An 18,901-nucleotide genomic window follows, 5' to 3' on the forward strand; every position below is an offset into this window, starting at 1 on the left:
CTATTCAGAAAATGGTTAGAGACCTCCTGACTTAACTAAGGTACCCTCTTTAAATCGATACTGTTTCTTACAATGTCTCAGGCCTACCTTCTTAGAAGACAGAACATTCCCATGATATTCTACTAAAAACAGACACATCACCAGGTCAGTACAAAATGACTTTCCAAATCCCATGGTACTTTTCAAATTCCACTTGAAGATCAGATTGTACGTAGTTAAGGAGCTAGCATTTAGCTCAATTTCTAATATATGTGGGCTTGAAACCAAGTTTGGCACTTTTTTTGCTCATCACAATTTTACAGCTAGGTGAAGCCACAGATACCCCACAATGTACTACCCAAAAAATTACTGTGATATTGGTCACAGAATAACTGAGAATATAATACACTTCTATATACAACTTTCAGAATCCATATTAGGCAATCTGAGTGCTAATCTGTAATACAGCTATAAAGGATGTTTCTGAAAACTAGACTTACGAGTAGCATACACTTTGTTAACTATAATATTGAGGATGAGAGAAAAGTTATAAGATGAACCCTAAAATTCTTTCCCATTGGAAAATTTGACAAAATGTTCATTTATCTTGTCTGACGGTCTAAACTCATTCTTCAATACATATTTTAGTGACTACCTTCATTCAATAAGGACATTCTTGATACTCTTCTCAATTCAATTTCTAACAATCTGTGAATTAGAAAGAATCTTGGAAGACAAGTCATACAATCACCCACCCCTATTTTGAATGACTTTTACATTGTCCACGTGTAGACACTTTCTAACCTATGCTTGCTCACCATTGGTAAGGGCTCTCACTACGATCCTATGACAGTTTTTTTCTTTTTTTTTTTTTTTTTTTTGAGACGGAGTCTGGCTCTGTCGCCCGGGCTGGAGTGCAGTGGCCGGATCTCAGCTCACTGCAAGCTCTGCCCCCCGGGTTTACGCCATTCTCCTGCCTCAGCCTCCCGAGTAGCTGGGACTACAGGCACCGCCTCGCCCGGCTAGTTTTTTGTATTTTTTAGTAGAGACGGGGTTTCACCGTGTTCGCCAGGATGGTCTCGATCTCCTGACCTAGTGATCCGCCCGTCTCGGCCTCCCAAAGTGCTGGGATTACAGGCTTGAGCCACCGCGCCCGGCCGACAGTTTTTTTCTTTATGTATCTTTAGGCGTTCTGTACTATGCCTTCCATAAGGAAAATATAATAATTCTCTTTAATATAAAAGGCAGAGGCAATGCGGAAAAATAATTTGTGGAAACCTGCTTTTTCTTAGTCATCTAGGAAGGTAGAAGAAACTTGCCTAAGGACACAGGTCAAACCGCAAACCCCCAGATCAGAGCATTCAGGTCTTAACCAACCACCACTCTACACAACTTTCACTTAACTAGCCAGCCACAGTTTAGCAAACTTGTTCTGTCATCTTTAACAGTTTTTTGTTTGTTTGTTTTTTGGGTTTTGTTTTTGTTTTTGTTTTTTTGAGGCAGGGTCTTGCTCCATGGCCCAGGCTGGAGTGCAGTGGTGCAGCCTCAGCTTACTGCAGCCTCAACCTCCTCAGCTCAAATGATCCTGCTGCCTCAGCCCCTCAAGTAATGGGGACTACAGGCACATGCCACCATGTCTGACTAGTTCTTTTTGTATTTTTTGGTAGAGGTGGGGTTCCACCATGTTTCTCAGTCTGGTCTCGAACTCCTGGGCTTAATCAATCCCCCTGCTTCGGCCTCCCAAAGCTCTGGGATTACAGGTGGGAGCCACCAAGCTCTACCATCCTTAACATTTTATTCAAGCCTCCATTCTTCTGAACTTCAACTGAAAATCTTGATTTTCCTCTTAAAGAACATCTTTACTCATGGTTATTTAATACACCATTCAATCATGACTTCTTTCCATTTCTCTAACCTTAAACAATTTCATGTTACTCAGTGATCTCCAATTATCTCCTCCCTCCCTCTGCCCCCAGAAAAGATGTTGACATCATAGAAAAAAACAAGTGTCTTCGATAGTGCATCAGTGGATTCTAGCTCCCATCTTCCATCCCTACTCTTCAGTTCTCTTGTAAACTCACCCTTCAAAATAAATGGAAATTAGTAAGACACATTTGGGGGCAAAGTTAGGCCCAGGAAGGCAAATTCTAGACATGAAACTTTGAAGGAAAATAGACTTACATCAGCCGCCACCAAGCAGGGCCAAAATCAGCCACTGCAACTGATTAGATAATACAAGAACAGTCACATCTCTTCTATGCTCAAAAGGCAATGAGCTAACCCAAAGGCAGCTTGTGCCAAACTACCTGGGCCTTTGGGAGGAGTGAAATGAGACATGGGCTGTCAGTAATAGCTGCAAAGAAAGGTTAAACCGAAGTTATCATACCATATAAGTTAAGTCAGGGTCTTTTCTACGGTTCAAAATGACCTGTTAAATATTTTTAACACCACACTCTGTCTGAACTGGCAATGTGCAAATTGCCAAGGCTAGGTTTTATATAGACTTCACTGCTGCTGGAGGGTTTCTGGCGGGGTGTTACTTTCAGAATATTAGCATGTAATTTGATCTTTCATGATAGATGAATACAAATAGCTTCTTGGACAAGTCCTATAGAACTGAAAACCAGGCCCTGGATCGGTTTATCCTGTAGTTAGAGGAAATAATTATGGATTATTTCAGGAAAGAATGGGTTTTGACTGAGTTACACTATAAACATTCCAGCTGTAACAGATGGACCCTAGATATGGTTTGGGAAGGAAGGGAAGCAAACAATATGATCTGTAAAATGAAAAAAGATGAAAAAAAGATAAGGCTTAATGTGAAAGAAAGTGAAAGGTTTAGCTTAGGCTGCTATGTAAGAATCAAAGGCTCCCCAGTAAATTTATTTTAACTGTACACAGAATGAAACAGACTTTGCTACATCCTTTCCAGATATACACAGAATACCTACGTTAAACTTCTAAGAGTCCAGGGTTTTGATCACTTGCTGCATGCCTTACTCATACCTCAAAACTAGGTTTTATTTCCCCAGGCTTGACTATATGGAGACTGTCCCTCATTTTCCACTTCATTCTTTTGTTTCAAATAGCCATGGTCCACCTGCTTTGTTTCAACTGATAGGACTCCATCATCTCCCTGCTATTTTGTTACATTCTCCAATGCAGCTCACAGCCCACTCCCTGTCCCTTGTTTGCAAACGGTGACTAGAACCTTTTTTTTGTTTTTAACCTATTAGTAGGAAAAGCCCCATTATTCCTTCCCATAAAGCTCATCTAGACATGTAACTCTGAAGTTCATTTCAAATCCCACTTCTTCCCAAAGTCCTCAGGTAGACACCGTCTCAGTGCTCTGTCTCATTTCTAGCTGTGCCTGATCTGAAGCTTCCCCTCTAACCTAACAGTGTAGACCTTTCTATCCCTCCCATGACTTACAAGTGGTGTTAGAAGCACTGCCCATCTGACACAGCTGTCCCCATTCTCAGGCTAATGTGATTAATCTATAATAATTTTTGGGTGGTGGGTATAAGATGAAAGGAATGTCAAGGCCAGAGAAGTACATTTCTCTCTCTCTCTCTCTCTCTCTCTCTCTCTCTCTCTGTCTTTACTGAGAGACACTGGAGCACTTTTCTGTTGTAGTGAGAAACACCGCACTTTATACACTGGCCTAACCAAAGCCTTCTGTCTCACTCCCATACTCCAAGCCCATTCCTGTCTCAGACCTTCTCACCCGCCCCCATGAACTATATTCCCCCACCATATCTTCTTCATAGCACTTAACAACTGGGTGAAATTTGCCACTTACTTACTAGTTTATTTATTTTTTATTGTGTTTCTCCCTCTTCCACACACCAAAATGTAAGCAAACAAGAGTAAGAACTCTGCCTGGTTCATGGATACATGCTCATGCTTGGCACCTACCAGGCGCACAGTAAAAATTAAAACATACTCATTTTAACATTTTAGCCTTGGCTACACTTTGATGTGGAGAGAGGAAGGTGAAGTTTAAGTTTTATATATCCTAGCAAGGAAATGGGGGGCAGGGGTGGGTTTGTATGTCCCCAATTTAATAGAGTAGCAAGCAGATATTTGAGATAAATTAAAAGATATCATTTGTAACTTGGATTCCAGTTTTCAAGGGTGTCATCCAAGAGAGGCAGCCAAACAAAAAGACGGCTGGCAGACCTCGGGTGTACCAGACAACTCCCTGGTGGACAATATCCCAGTTGGAAGGGATTGCTTGGATCTCTAGTTGCAGACACCAGCTGATAGGCCCAGAGCCATCCCTAGTGACCTCTGAGACAGCGTCTGTCTCTTGAAAATACATCTCCTACAAGTCAGAAATTGACATATTATCTCCCCTGAAGGCTTCTAACATTTATTGACGCTATTTGGAAAGCCATGCTTCCATGCCTATTAATAACCTTCAGAAAGAACCCCAAGGAAGTGTCAGGAGAAAAATAGATCCAGTCGATGAAAGCCAAAGACTTGACCAGAGGTTACAGTCAGTAATACATTAAAAAAAAAAAAAAAAGGAAAGTTGTAACCTTTCTGAATTAGATGTTATCTTTTCAGGAGGCTTAAAACAAAATACTTAGCCAATGAATTACAGCAATGTGAGGCAAGAACCCTGGTCTTTACAAAAAGGAACTCTTGAAAGACCCCGTATCTATTTAAATAGACCAGCAGCAGCAACTAACTTTATCTGCACATCAATTATTCCAAGGAATTTTGCCTACACGGCTGTTATCATTAAACCTTTTATAGTTATTTTTACAGTTATTTAAACTTTGTAAAGTTTCTCCAAGTGACACATTAAACAGCAACCAGATCAACTTACTCTAAATAATGGAATCACTAATTAACACTCATCTTGGAAAAGAATTCTCTTAGTGGTCTTTCTCCTCTCCCCTCCCCCAAATAGAATGTGATTAATGGAATTCTCTCACAATTTAGCTTGAAATATGCTTTTGCCAGTCAAGCAGCTAAAGCAGAATCAGATAATTGTGGTATGACTCAACAAACACACAGCTGTTCATTTAAATATATCCATCAAAAGTATAAATATGATCATGAGAAAGAAAACGAGCCATGTACCAGGGTCAGTGCACAAGTTGAATGGGTTAGCATCCAAGTAACCACAACAGAAAACAAGAAGGAGACGGGGAGAGGAGGCAGGGAGAAGTTCTGGATGGAAACCGGGTGGAGAGAGACTGGAGAACGGATGTAACCAAAAAACCACCCACCCAACCAGAAACACTCACTGAACTAAATAAGAAAACAATGTTAAAAGTAAAAATAAATGCACTCTATGAAGTAGGGAGAAAGAATGAAATCTTAAAAATAGGTGAGGCACCCAAGAACACAAAGGTAGAAAGTCGATAGAGTAGAAAATGGTGAATTTGATCTGTTATTAAAAATAAAATAGAGTCAGGCACAGTGGTTCATGCTTGTAATCCCAGCAGTTTGGGAGGCTGAGGCAGGAGGATTGCTTGAGCCCAGGAGCTCAAGACCAGCATGGGCAACATAGTGAGATCCCATCTCTATAAAATGAAAAAAGAAAATTGGCCAGGAGTGGTGGTGGGAGGCCTGTAGTCCCAGCTGCTCTGGAGGCCGGGACAACAGGATCACTTGAGCCCAGGAGTTCAAAGTTACAGTGAGCTATGATCATGCCACTGTACTCCAGACTAGGCGACAGAGTGAGACCCTATCTCTAAAAAATATGTAAAATTAAAACTAAAAACAAAACAAAGACCCCAAGGCAGTGGAAAATAGGAGAACAGTATTCTCACCTCAGTCCTTGTCCACAACCTTCAAACACTCTGATTATGAAATCACTGTGGAAACATGGGTATGCTTCCAATAGTCCAAAAGTATAATGACTGAAAAACACCACTCTGTACCAGGCAATCCCTAAGGAGGTTCTACATATACAGGACTGCCATTTAACATGAGGCAAGGAAATGGAGAAAGAGCAAACTGTAAGAACATGATGGGGGACAGGTGGCAGGGAGGGTTCCCTGCATCCAGTGTGCCAGGCCCCATTCCTTCTTTCTTTCTCAAGGATAGGCCAGAAAGGCCCAATAAGAACTTGAGAAGCAAAGGCACTGAGAAGCTCTTGAGGCGTCTCCTCCCTTAATATGTAATTCAAAATGCTAACAAGTGAAAGAAACATCTAATCCATGATAAACATTTCCAAGCTTTCCCTGAACCATCAAAAATCTCTCTTTCCAAAAAATAATCTCTCTGGCAGTGGAGGGCCTAAGTACATGTGTAGCCAAACTGCTCAGTTATCCTGCACTGAAAACCATCCACACCCTTCCCATTTATAGGCCATCTCTCTTACATCATCATAGCAACAATTTCAACTACCACCACCTCCTTAGCCCCAAGGTCCCCAGTATCCACCCTCTTCATCCTTTCACCGAACAATTTCTGGAACAGCAACTACACAGGCTTCCTCCACGTCGCCCATCCAGTCTTCGGTCCACAGTGTTCTGTCCTAGTCAATCCACTGAAATACCCCTTGCTAAGGTTCTACCTCGTTTTAGTCTTACCTTATCCTTCAGGTTCACAAAGGAGCTTGCTCAAAATATGGATTCCCAAGCCTCACCCCTTAGAGATTTTGATCTGTGATGACGAGGCCTAGGAATCCCCCACCCCCTGGCAAATCGGGTGATGCTGAGAATGACAAGGAGGTCTCACTCACTTATGAGGTAGGATGTGGGGTTGTGACCACCTTCTTCCCTTGGCTTCCTCCCTAGCTGGGATTTGTGGGCTGCACTCTCAGGTATCTTTACTTTTAATGCTTTGATCTTTCTCAGTTTCCTTGCACAGAAGCTTCCTCTTCTGTCACTCATGCCTTAAATCTTGGTTTAGGCCCCACGGCTCGGCCTTTTCTTTTCATTCAAGACGTTGCTTGTTTTCTTAGACTCAGGAACCACTGTAGGCCACCAGGCTGGACTACCAGGTTGAGAATGAAATCACCCATTCTTTAGTCATTTCCCCCTCCCTGTCTATTCCTTCCTTATTACCCTCCTCCCCATATGTTCTTTTCTTTTCACTGTTTATAAAATTAATATTTAAATTTTTTTATTACAGATAGTTCAAGTTACAAAGAAACAGAAAGCATAATATGCCTCCTTTTAAAATCTTCTATTTTCAAAAATAAGCAACATTCTACCCCCAGTTTCAAAAATAAGCAGCCTTCTTTCCTCCATTCCCATTTTCTTCCCGAGGTATTTTAATGAGAATCACAGATGTCATATCATTTCACCCACAAATTCTCTGACAGATAAGGATTTTTTTCTAAACATAACTAAAACCCCATATCTCACCCAACAAAGTTAAAATTATTCCTCCTTCAAATATCATCTAAGAGCTAATCAGTGTTTAAATCTGCCCAATTTTCAACAACTAAAACACCCTCCAACAATGACAACAACAACAACAAAAAAAAATTAAAAGGAGAATGAAAATAGCATACAAAAAAAGAAATTGTTTTCAGTTTTCATAACTAGTGGTATAGTGTTAGTATTGTGGCACTACTGAGAATACTGTGTATAATGTGGAAGAAAGCAAATGAGTATCTATGGAGTATTCTGACCATCATCCCCTGTTGTGTTTGAGGACTAGAATTCTGTGTCAAATAAAGGAGATAAAGATGTTACACAGAAAAGGTTAAGTTAAAACCTTTTAAACTGAATTTGAATCACAAGTATCAGAATGAACTCGCGAAGTATTTTATAAATATTTAGTTCCTGGTTCTGTCCACTAAATAGGCGTAGAAATAAGGACCCACTCAGTAGCAGTGAGCATCCCTGGTGTCCAGATTGTGGTGTTAATACAACATATGCCACTAAAAGAAAAACAAATTGAATTGAACCATGTGGATGCAATCACCAAAATCTAGCAAGTAAGAAGCTGGAGGTCAAATGGCCAGGTTCTTCAACAGAGAAACTGTAAGGGAAAGAAAGGGCTGGAGGTGGAAACCCCAGGTTTAAGAGACTTACAAAACATAAAGAGATAACATGAGACCAACCTATAGGTCTAAACACCTGGTTGATGGACCCACATAAAAAGGCAAGGAGGCAATTACTATTGCGTATATACTACATAATATACTGTTTCTTGGTCTGCATGGTGATCACAAAAAATATTCACCTTGTAATTAACTAAACTATGTACGCTTCTTGTATAAATTTGTGTTTTATTTTACATTTAAAAAGGTAAAAAGGAAAGGACAAAAGCTGAATACATGTTGTTAGAAATATATACACACATACACATATACTAAGCAAGTTACAAGCACTGTGCATCATATATATGCCAACAATTAGCCCAGGTTTGTATATTACAAATAAGTCTATGTGATAAACTTCTGAAATATCAACTCTTCCTTATCTTCAAACTGAAGAAATTGTTTTTACAAGTTTATTCCTAATAGAATAGCGAAATAAGTATGTTTCCTGGTCATAATCAGAAATCATGTATTGAAATAAAATTAACATATCATATAAAATGGTCCTTCCTCCCACGTACTTCAATAAGTGTCACGGGTCGAAGGATATAGAAAGTCTAGGGTTCAGATCAGTGTTTCTCAAAGGAACTGTGCAACGCTATGGTCAAATAAGAAAAATTAACATCATAAAGAGTGAACCTTCACTAATGAAGTCTACACATTTAACAAAATCCCAAAAATAATAGGTTTTCTTCATGGGGGAAGAAGGTGGTAACTGGGTACGATTCTTTTAAAGTTCATATTTTTAAAACACACACACAAGTATTAAAATTCTGTGAAATAGGACTTAAAATGGGGAGACTTACCCCTATGAAAAAGAAAAAAAAAAAAAAAACTAAGCCTCAGAAAGTTAAAACAATGCGATTCTGCTGCATGAATAGGCAGATAGATTAATGAAACTAAACGGTTATCCCAGAAATAGACCAAAATCTACATGGAAATTTATACTATAAAAGAAACCAAAGGAGAAAAGTTGGGATCGTTCAGTAAAATTGGAATTTTTAGCCAAATCTCTAGACAATATGGCAGAGACTGCTAATTTTCCACTAAAATCCCTTCTTTCCTTCTTCTTGGGTACAAGGCGGCCAACACAGACTTCACTTTTCAGTCTCCACTGCAGCTAGATGTACCCACATAACAAAGTTCTCATCACTATAGTTCTCCTCTGTAGTGATGTCTGCAGTTTCTGATCACTAGCCCTGGACTTTCTCCTTTGCCCTTCCCATGGAGGGGACCCAGATACAGCAGCAACTCAGATAGGACCATGCAGATAATCACAGCAACAATTACTAGAGCCAAGGAACAGACGTAACTCAAGCCTCCGAATGATCAGTGGATATGGGCGGTTCTGCTGATCTGTTTTGCTTACACGGGGACTGTTAAGTGAAGAAAAAATAAACTTCTGTGTTCTTTGAACCATAGCATATTTCAGTCCCTTGGTTACAGCAATTCAACCTAACCCGAATTAATAGAGCATCTAGAGAAAAATTCATTTGAATTCATACCTAACATTTCAGATGGATCAAAGACTTAAATCTAAAAAAACCCCACATGACATTAGAATGAACCAGGAGATGGTAGGTCTTTAAATCTAAAAATGAAAGGAGGTCTTTTAACTACAATACTATGATACTGACCATTTCCTCCGATGTAAGTAAGAATGTAAGTTCTGCTGCAGAGCAAGAATTGGGGTCTGCTTTTTTAGTACTGTATAGCCTGTTGTCTAGAACAAGTTCTCATACACAAGAGGCATTCAATAAATAATTCTTGTTTGAATAAATTGGCAATTTAAACTATATAAAATTTGTAATAACCTGCACAACCAAATAATAATTATTTCTATATAAATGGCCAACTGAGAAAAATATAAATAGCACATATCACAAGGATAAAAAGGGGGGACTGATAATTTTGATGTCATATTTTGATAATAAAAATCATAACCCAACAGCAAAATAGACAATGAACACAAACATAGAAAGAAGATAACTAGAAATAAAAGTGGTTTTTAAACTCACGAAAAGATGCTCAATCTCAATCAAACTAAGAAAAACGCAAATTAAAGCACATTAAACTGCCATTTTTTACCTATTGCACTGTTAACCACATTAGGAAACTATGAACAATTTTAGCCCTGTTTCATAATTATCACAGGGGTAGCAACTAACTACAGCCATCATCTACTTCTCCCTCAAATAAATATATACAGAAAATAAAGTCTGTCTCCTAATACCATCTCTGTTATTCATTACTTCCTCTTAAAACTAATTCAACCTCACACCACCTTAAATGGGCATAAAAGTGTCTCAAAATGCTCAAAGGATGGTAGCCAGAACTAACAACTATGCTAATATATTAACAGCCTCCAAAAAATAAAAATTTCACAAAACTGACACCTTGGCAACAACCCCAAGCAGTGTATCGTCTGCCTTCGAAAATAAAAACACACATCCTTAGCGACCAAAGTCCAATGTCAACAGTCACGGCCTTGGTTTTGTCCATAATGTGAAAGGCCTCTTGCCTACCCCCTTTAAATTATGGACTAACCTCTCACTTGAGGACTGGTGATTATTACGTTACAGCCATATAAGGGACACTAGGCAGGGATTTCTCACCCTGAGATTAAATTCTGCTTAAAAGGAAAAATATCCACAATATACCAAGTCAAGCCAAAAAGCAAGTTGTAAAATAGAATGTATGCTCATGTGTCACCAATTTTTAACATAATTAATATGCATATTTGTTTGTGTATAAAAATATCTGTATATGAAAAGGTTTATAAATGGGAAAGTTTATATTCCAAGATTTTGGCCAAAAGTGAAAGAGAGAAGGGAAGAACTTTTATCTTTATATATGGCTATACTTTATACTGTTTTGGATTATCTGAAATGAAATAATCAAAATTAACTTTTACATAAAATATAAAGCTATGGGGGGCTAAGGCAGGAGGATCACTTGAGGCCAGGAGTTCAACACCAGCCTGGGCAACAGAGTGAGACCCTGTCTTTAAAAAAAAACAAACAACAAAAAATAGCCAGATGTGGTTATGTACATCTATAGTCCTAGCTACTTAGGAGGCTGAGGCAGGAGGATCCCTTGGGCCCAGGAGTTTGAGGCTGCAGCGTGCCATGATTGCATCATTGCTCTCCAGTCTAGGCAACAGAGTAAGACCCTGCCTCAAAATAGTAATAATAATAATAATAATGACTGTTTTATAATAATACATTGGACTTTCCTTTAAAAAGAATGCACCTAATAGCCGTATCAGAGACTTTCCTCAAAAGTATTAAATCTAAAAAGGCTGCACAGACCAACCCTGGCAGAATTTAATCCTCAATTCCTTGCTTCTGTCTCCACATACATGGTTCAAACCATATCTGAGCAACTCAAACGTTAAATTAAGAAAGACACACACATCAACATTTTGCACTTCAGGCTTCCCCTCACAGAAACATCTTACTGACTCTATTCCAAGTAGGTATACATATTACCCCCATAACTTATCACACCCTTAATATCGTTTCATCCTGGATAGCGAGACTTTTGTGTTTTTGTTTTGTTTGTTTGTTTTTGATACAAGGTCTTGTTCTATTGCCCAGTCTGGGCTGCAGTGGTGCGATCACAGCTCACTGAAGCCTCAACCTCCCAGGTTCAAGTAATCCATGTGCCTCAGCCTTTCAAGTAGCTGGGAATATGTGCACCTGCCAAGATGCCTGGCTAATTTTTTTTTTTTTCCTTTTTTGTAGAGACAGGGTCTCACTATGTTTTCCAGGCTGGTCTCAAACTCCTGGACATAACCAGTCCTCCTCCTTTGGCCTCCCAAAGCACTGGGATTAGAGGTGTGAGCCACCATGCCTGGCTCAAGGCTTCTTTATGCTTTCAAAGCACTCCACGGGAAATGTATTATTAAAATGTAGTTCTGGAAAAGGTAATGTATGGACACAGTAAAAAGCCCAGTGATTGCCAAGGGCTAGTGGAGATGGGAAATGAATAGGCAGAGCACAGAGATCTTTAGGGCACTGAAACTACTCTGTATAATACTATAATGGTAGATGCATGTCATTACTCATTTGTCCAAACCCACAGAATGTACAACACACCAAGATTGAGCCTAATGTAAATTATTGCCTTTGGGTGATAATGATGTGTCAATGTAGGTTCATTGATTGTAGTAAATGTACTACTCTGGTGTGGGATATTGACAGTAGGGGAGGTGTTGGGGAGATAGATGAGAACTCTATTTTCTTCTCAATTTTGCTGTGAACCTAAAACTGCTCTAAAAGAAATAAGGTCTATTTTAAAGGAAAAAATTAGGGCCAGGCACAGTGGCTCACACCTGTAATCCCAGCATGTTGGGAGGCCAAGGCAGGCGGATCACAAGGTCAGGAGTTCGAGACTAGCCTGGCCAATATGGTAAAACCCCATCTCTACTAATAATACAAAAAAAATTAGCCGAGTGTGGTGGCGCGTGCCTGTAGTCCCAGTTACTCAAGAGGCTGAGGCAGGAGAATTGCGTGAACCCCGGAGGTAGAGGTTGCAGTGAACCGAGATCATGCCACTGCACTCCAGCCTGGGTGACAGAACAAGACTCTATCTCAAAAACAAAACAAAACAAAACAAAAGAAAAACTTGGGCCGGGCGCGGTGGCTCAAGCCTGTAATCCCAGCACTTTGGGAGGCCGAGACGGGTGGATCTCAAGGTCAGGAGATCAAGACCATCCTGGCTAACACGGCGAAACCCCGTCTCTACTAAAAATACAAAAAACTAGCCGGGCGAGGTGGCGGGCGCCTGTAGTCCCAGCTACTCCGGAGGCTGAGGCAGGAGAATGGTGTGAACCCGGGAGGCGGAGGGGGAGCTTGCAGTGAGCCGAGATCGCGCCACTACACTCCAGCCCGGGCGACAGAGCCAGACTCCGTCTCAAAAAAAACAAAACAAAACAAAACAAAAAAAGAAAAGAAAAACTTAATGTAGTGGCCCTGTAAGGTGAAAAGGATGGCAGGGGCATTTTATAGGTAGGGAAACATTGGCAGTATTTATCTGAAAAACTTGGCCAAATTTAAAGAATAGCTGTGCAGATCCACCCAACAAAGCCTACTATGAAAGCAACGTCAGAACTAAGAACTATTAGGCTGGTCCTAACTTTCTTATGTTGGATTCATATAAAAAAACAAAATAATCATTTGTGGCAAAGAATTTACCCTGTAGATTTGATCTCTGCCAAAGAGTATTAAAAGAAGTGATTTGTTGAAGTGGCTGCACTGCTGGTTCTGGCAACGCAGCTCTGAGAGCTCCGGGTAAAGCTGACTCAGCTACCTTAACGCAGGCTCCTGGTCACATCTGCCCAAAGTCCTTCAAGCTGCGTGCCCTCGTTCAGGGTTTCTCTCACTCTGGTCACTGGGGTACTCGGGGAGTAGAAGAGGCGTTCCTGGGATTATGAGTTCTCCAGCAGCTTTCACTTTGGCAGTGTGACGCTTAACAACGCTGCAGGCTGCAGAGGGAAAGAAGAAAGAAAACCAGCTAAGCAGAAGAAAATCCTGTAGCTGTGAATGTGGTGGCTAAAGGAAGTACACATTTGGCACATCTTTCAATTTGTACCGTAAAACGAAGCCCATCTACAAGTGCAGCAAGTACAGAAAAGTTTGAAAACACTGATAGGAAGAGTGTGAAGGTCATGGATCCACACTGGTCTTTAAATATTTTTCTAAACAACACAAAAACCAGTAAGATCTGCAGTCGGCACATTTCAAAATCAAGTTCCTTTAAAGCCTATACACTATGTACTCTAGCCCTTTCCTCTCCTTCCCTTGCCACACACAAAATCAAACAAAAATTTTGACTCTGCATGTACTAACTATTATGTGCATTTGAGGCAGGCGGATCATGAGGTCAGGAGTTCAAGACCAGTCTGGTCAATATAGTGAAACCCTGTCTCTACTAAAAATACAAAATTAGCTGGGTGTGGTGGCACACGCCTGTAATCCCAGCTGGTGGGGAGGCTGAGGCAGGGGAATCACTTGAACCTAGGAGGCGTAGGTTGCGGTAAGCCGAGATTATGCCATTGCACTCCAGCCTGGGCAACAAGAGCAAAACTCTGTCTCAAAAATAGAAAAAAAAAAATAGTTTGAGCAGTACAAACTATAGAATGAAAAGTCTTCCTCCCGTTCCAACATCCCTGGCCTCTCCTAGAGGTATCCAGTGTACCAGAGTAACCAATTTCTTGTATATCCATTCAAATATATCTGATTTTGGTCTATTTTCAAGCAACAATCTCTGGCATAGACAGATCTGGTTCAAAGGCTCATAAAACAATGGTGGGGAAGGAGCACAAAGCGGAAGGGAAGAGGAGCGGAGCTCTAGGTATCTAATAAAAAACAAAAACCCACCCAGGCCCCCTTTTCCTTTAGGAAGACTTGAAAAACATCAACATTTGCCAAAGGAAGAGGAAATTTTTATTAGAACCAAAGGAAGAGGAAATTTTTATTAGAACTAAACTTTCCCATTCAAATTGTTAATACAAAACACTGAAAAACTTACTGCCTTCAGAAAACAGCACCTTTTTTTTAACCTCAAGGAACATTTTGCTAAGAAAACCTTCACGTAAATAAATCTAAGCAGAAAACAAGCCCCAAATGCAGCACTCTGCAATAATTATGGGGAAAAATCTTCCCATCCACCTTGGAATTCAGGGGAACTGTTTTACAGATACTATCAAACCGTTCCTTACTTCAAATTAAATTGAGGCTCACAATCTATTTGAAAATAAAATCTAGACATATAATAGGCGCAGTAAGAAAAAGACATGTAAAACTATCTTCCATAGAGAGGTCAACCAGAAATTTGTCTTTTTCAGCAATCACTTAGCAAAGTTAAAGAGCAAAAATGCATTTCTAAAGTGGGCATCCTTAAAAACAAACTCATCAGCTGAGCAGCACCCACAAACCCTTGAGTTTCAGAACAAACTGTTGAAATACTGGTATTTTCCAAGATGCTGGGGCCAGGGAAATTTGGCAGAGTCACACTAAAGCTGCCTTCCCCTCTGCCAAAGACTAACTGCATTTTAAGAGGAGGCCAGTGTTCAGCTGTCCTGCCTAGGGTCAACCATGTCTTTTAAGTGAGAGTTACTGTATTGGTGGGAAGAGGTTTAGATAAACCAGAAAATAAACACCGGTATGTATTTTTCTGATTCTCTTTTTAAAAATCAGAGACTCTCTCTCTTTTTTTTTATTCCCCCTTATTATAAAGGTGCTTCTAATTTGCCATCCAACATCCCAGCCCCATCATCTTCACTGCATGGAATTCCTTCTCATCCTTCAAGACAGTGTTTGGGTTCCCCTGCCTCTGTCCAGTCTTCTCTAAAGATTCTTATATTTCCCAGATCTTTCTAATTCCCCTGGTATTTATATTCTATATGACAAACAACCTGGCATTAATTCCCTGCCATGCACTGGGTTTCTCGAAACCAATTCAAAACTAGATAAAGATCACATATTATTCTTCAGTGTTTAGCCCTCTTTCACGACACTTAGCATATACTTGGTGCTCAAGAGTTTAACTAAATCTCCAAGTTAAATATAATTTAACATTTGTTTTAAAATTCACTGGGCTCTCAAACAAACCATGGACTGAAATCAAAACTGTGGTGTACTATAAGAAAGACCAGGTTGGTAAAATGGCAAATAACGTGTTGAACTGGATACTTAACTCTTCAAATGTTCTACTTGGCACCCATCTCCCCACAAATATCTTTCATATCAACAGGCAAGCTCGGCACACCTGAAAGGTAGCTAAAAATTGTTGTGTTCAAAACCCCAAGAGGGACTGAAAATATAAAAACCAACTCCCCAAAAAGATATACTCACTAATTAAAATCAGTGCTATTATTCAGGTGGAGTGGCTCATGCCTGTAATCCCAGCACTTTGGGAAGCTGAGGTGGGTGGACCACCTGAGGTCAGGAGTTCAAGACCAGCCTGGCCGACATGGTGAAACCCTGTCTCTACCAAAAATACAAAATTAGCCGGGCATGGTGGCAGGCACCTGTAATCCCAGTGACTCGGACCTGGAAGGTGGAGGTTGCACTGAGCCAAAATCAGCGCCACTGCACTCCAGCCTGGGGAACAGAGGGAGAATCTGTCTCAAAAAAACAAGCAAACAAACAAACAAACAAAAATCAGTGCCATGAAATAAATATCTATATAATAAACTCTAGCAAATTTTCAAAAACCATTCATTGAGCTGAGTTTTTCCCAAAAATTTAGCCAACTTATTTGGCAATGGAGTTTCAATTCTTGGCAGCTAATCAAGCTGTGTAAAAGTCTGACCCTAAAGGGTCAAAGGCACATTCCTGAGCAGGGGGTTGGAGGATGACAATGAAGAAGGAGAAGGAAAATCCAATCCAATTTTCTAACTCTAATTTTGGGCATTTAACATTACAGTACAGTTTTCTTTAATCCAGTTTAAAAAAACACGCATAGTTTCTTAAAAGTTGTTGCAATATGATGGGACCTGAGTAACAGGCAAGCACAAAAAGCACTTAAAATCAAACAAGCTCTTGGCAGTCCACACAGCAGCTAAGCAACAGGAAAAAAAAAAAAATCAAGACAAGTTTTCTCAGCTCTTTAGTTACAACCATATCCTTGGCTTCTAGAAACTGTGGCTTCTAAACATTGCAAATCCTTACCCTTTCAAGAACCATTCCATACTCTCCCTGTCTGTTCACCCAGTCCATAAACCAAATAAACCATGGTGTATCTTGCTGTGGAATTGCCATTAACCAGAACTACTTCAGAAAGCAGGATATGGTAGCAAGAACATAGACTTAGGAAGCAGCCAAACTCAGTTTTCCAACCTATTAAATGTGACCTCTGCAAATCATTTAACCTCTGAGTTTCAGTTTCCTTTTCCATGAAATAGGGTAAATACTTCCCATCTAGTTACTAATTATAGTAGCTATCATTTAGTGAGTTCTTAGTTCTATAACTGTGCTAACCACATTACTTGCATTGTCTGACTTAATCCTAACAATGAAATTGAGAGGTTATATTATTCCCAAATTATGCATAAGAAAATGTGAATGACCATGAGAAATGCGAATTTCCAGGAATTTCTCCAGAATATATTGTTCTTAAAATACTTCCATTCTTTACTCATGATTATGGATATCCAAAAACACTGCTAAATGGGAACTATCATAGTTAGTAGTATTTACAAAGAATTGTAGCCTATAGCAAATACTAAGATCCTGGAAAATGCCAGTGAACATTATTGGATGTTATGCCAGTAGCAAGCAAACTTCAGCCCACAGTCTGGATTTGTAAATAAAAGTTTTATTGGAACAGGCACACTTGTTCATTTTAAGTATAGTCTATGGCTGCTTTCACACTGAAATGGTAGGACTGATAGTTGTAACAGAGTCCGTATGGCTTGCAAAACCTAAAATATTTACTATCTGGCCCTTTAGAAAGAGACTTTGTTGACCACTGCAATAACCTACATTCAGATCTACAAGGAAATTAACAGTACAACACAGACTCGTATGTTGAAGCTGCCAATTTAAAGACTCAGTTTAATTCTAAAATTTATTTCTTGTAATACCAAGCGTAGGATATGTATACAGTAGGCTATGCATATAAACTTATTTTATTTGCAAACATGACAGATCAATGGTAGTAGCAGATTGGGTCACAAAGACACATTTTTAACATGGCAACAGCGAGAAGAAATCATGACCCATTCTCTCCCACGTGCTCCTATCCTGCGCTGGCTCCAAAAAAGGTGGATCTTATCCTTCAACTCCGCAAGTCAGCTTTTCCTGTTCTTGCTTTCAACTTGACATCAGTGAATTCTTTCTACTGTCATCGTGTTGACTCATACAATTCTCACAGGGGAATTATAACACTTTTTCCCATTTACCTCATAAATGATGTTTCTAGGGATTTGGAAAAACATATATTTCCCAAGAAATCCTGAGAAGGAATTCTGTGACAGAAACACTGTTCTCTCCAGGTGTATATCGAGAGACAGAGTAGGAATCATATGTTAGACTTCTAGAGAATGAAGAAAAAAAGCTGGGGAGGGAGGGCAGAGCATGAGGAAAAACAAAATCTCCAAGATGTTTTAAGGAAAAGATTCAGGTCTGCCTTACAGCCTAGAAAGAACACCGGGCCAAAGTGGAAATACAGTGAAGATGGGTTTTCCTAATGCTTTGGCTGAAATATTAGACTACCTTTCTCCTCCAGAATTTAACGTACAATTTGGCTAGGACCAAAGGGGCCCACTGTGGATTACTTAATTACAGAGTGTAATTAAGTACCAGACTACACTTCTAAAGATAATCTGCCTACACTCTGTAACCCCGAAACCCTCAAGTGAAGTGGTTTGATGACCCATCAAAATCCCTTTCATCTGTCCAGCCAAAGATTCATCTACTCCTGCCAGAAATATAAAGTAAAGGAATCAAGGAGAAAACTTGAGGCAACAAAGGCAGTCAGTGGGCTATAGTAGCATAAAGAAGCTCCATGCTTGAACCAAAGGGTTCTGAGTTGGATCCCGGCCCTGGCCCATGTAATCTTTTCTGGCAAAACAGGTGTCATGACTTCCTTGCAGAGTCGCCATGTATGAACTACATGGCACTCAGTGTATGCTAATAAATGGTAGCTAATGTTGTGAACTCAATATTTAAGGAGCAGCTATAAGAAGAGAAGTGATGATTACCAGGGTTGAATTATTAGCTTGAATCCTACGCAATTGCTGAGATTTGACCATTTTGACTTATCAAAATAGCAATTTAGGGCCAGGCATGGTGACTTATGCCTATAATCCCAGCACGCTGGAAGGCCAAGATAAGAGGACTGCTTAAGCCCAGGAGTTGGAGACCAGCCTGGGCAACATGGTGAGACCCCATCTCT

The 18,901-nt window shown here is 40.0% G+C and overlaps 1 protein-coding gene across 9 annotated transcripts in view; it reads right to left on the bottom strand.

Moving 5' to 3' along the window:
- Nucleotides 1-18,901, bottom strand: part of ACVR1 (activin A receptor type 1) — a 140,846-nt gene that overhangs the window by 69,907 nt on the left and 52,038 nt on the right. For 3 of the 9 annotated variants that reach the window (XM_005573233.4, XM_065525508.1, XM_015432224.3), the window contains one exon: nucleotides 13,310-13,484. The exons of 3 other annotated variants lie outside the window; for them this stretch is intronic. The gene's annotated coding sequence lies outside the window, so the exon portion shown is untranslated. Of the gene's footprint in view, nucleotides 1-13,194; nucleotides 13,485-18,901 lie in introns of all 9 variants that reach the window. 3 more of the 9 variants (XM_045367103.2, XM_074009146.1, XM_074009145.1) reach the window with 1 other exon arrangement.

The sequence above is a fragment of the Macaca fascicularis genome, chromosome 12 (genome assembly GCF_037993035.2).
Source record: "Macaca fascicularis isolate 582-1 chromosome 12, T2T-MFA8v1.1".
Classification (NCBI taxonomy): Eukaryota; Metazoa; Chordata; class Mammalia; order Primates; family Cercopithecidae; genus Macaca; species Macaca fascicularis.